The sequence below is a fragment of the Abrus precatorius genome, unplaced genomic scaffold (assembly GCF_003935025.1).
Source record: "Abrus precatorius isolate BTA unplaced genomic scaffold, Abrus_2018 Scaffold11, whole genome shotgun sequence".
Classification (NCBI taxonomy): Eukaryota; Viridiplantae; Streptophyta; class Magnoliopsida; order Fabales; family Fabaceae; genus Abrus; species Abrus precatorius.
This window is the reverse complement of record NW_020874303.1, coordinates 26,919,753-26,921,921: the sequence shown is the minus strand read 5'-3', so window position 1 is coordinate 26,921,921 and position 2,169 is coordinate 26,919,753.

Below are 2,169 nucleotides of genomic sequence, written 5' to 3'. Positions count from 1 at the left end.
GAATGTTTCGCCGCGCGCATGCTGCATAGTTATTGGTGAGGTCCTTCAAAATTGAATTGTAGAAAATCAAAACTTACTTTTTTAAGCATTTAAATTTTTATTATATGTCTTTAAGTACATATTAAATAACTCGTTAAGTAAATACTACGTTTCATTTTCTTCACTAATCCTCGTTCTACCTCACTACTTTAATTTTTAGTTTTAGTTAATATTTAAAATAAACTAAACAAAAACTTGCACACAACACCTGTGATAATTATATTTATGTTTTATCAATTCAAGTGTAAAGAGTGTCATATTATTAGAGTGCAGGATTAACTATTAAATGTTTATAAGAGTAATATTAATAATATACTTTTTAACACACTTCATCGTATTAGTTAAATTTTATTAAAAATTACAAAAAAAATATATCAATTTTATTCTTTTTTATTTTAAAATTAATGTTTCTTTTTTTATTTTTTAAATTTTTAATAAATTTTACTCAATAATAAAAAGTGCATTAAAATTTTTTTTATTTCTATCCTTCATGTTTATAATTAAGTTTAAAAGAAGATGCATGACAAACCTGCTGTTAATTAAAATATTAAATACCTACCTTTTTTGTATCATTGTATTTTTCACACTTGACAAACTATACTTTAAAAATTTTCCATCTCTCTCTAACAAAAATGATAATAATTTATTTTGTATTGAATAGTTTAAATTTATTAATGTCATTAAAGATTTTTTTCTTTTTGTCAAGAATGTCATTAAAGAGTTAACAAACCTTTTACGTACTATTAATTAATATGGGCCGTTAGATAAAGAACAAAGGGTTACGATTTTGCTGTAAAGAGATTAGAGAAAGGATTGGATGGAAAAGGATCCAAACAGTATATATGTACACGCCATATTCTTAATTTGTTATATATATATATATATATATATATATATATATATATTATGTTTTTGAGAAGAAAAAAAAGAAAATTATGTTATTGATTTAAAAGAAAATGAGACAAGATAAAATAAAAATATTATTTTTTATTTGTTTGTCAAAAAAATAAATAAAAGAAAGGAAAACATGACAATAAAAGAAAGGCATATGTATCTTCTTAATCATATTAATATCAGGCCGAATATTATAAAGGATTTTTCTAACAAATATCTTTAATTAGAGTACTAATTAAAAAATTTTAAAAATTTTAATAATTAAGAAAATGAATTTTTAATAAAAATTACTTGTAATTCTATAATTAGGACCTTAATTCAAATTTTTTATTATAAAAATAATTGTTTTCATCTCTTCGTTCAATCCAGTGCCACATCAAAAATATTAAAAAATCTATTATTATGTCATATAATTTAATTATATACTTGTTAAAAGAAAATCATATAATAAAATAAGATTAAACTTTCATTGTAATCTTTTTTGAGATAATAAGTATTAAACAATTTAGTCTAAAAATATTAAAATATTATATTAAAATTTTTAATTTTTAAATTTGTTGATCATTTTATTCTTTGATTCAAACACCGTTAATAAATAGAAAAAAAATATTGACATATCACATTAAATATAAGTTAACTTAACTTTAAAGAATATCATTTTACTTATTTAAATTAGGGTACATTGAATATTGAAATAAGTAACGAAGATACAGAAGAAAAAAATATCTAAAATTTTATAGAAGTGATCCCTTCAAGTCTTTAAAATTTTATAGCTTTCACTTTTACTTCATTCTCTCCTTCAATTAGACTTGCACTTAGACTCATCAAAGGTAATCATCTTAACTCAACTTTTTTTATTACATTAGAGTTTTTAACATTAACATGTCTAGGATGCTAATTGGTAGCTACATTATCTTGAGGAGAAATTTGAAAAAGTGTCATTGAAAAATCTAGAGACCAAAAGCGGTCATCAATGAGGATGGTAAGAATGATAGATAGATAGAAAGTTTTAAAAATTATGAAATAAAATATCTAATAAATAATAATATGTAAAACTAATTAAAATATCTATAAAAAATAATTTCAGATACTAAAATAAAAACATATATTATATTATATTATATATAATTTTTCACACAATAAATTATATATGTTATTTTAACATTTTATTATTATTATTATTTATTAACAATATATAATTTTATGGATTAAAATACTTTCTAGACACAAAAGTAA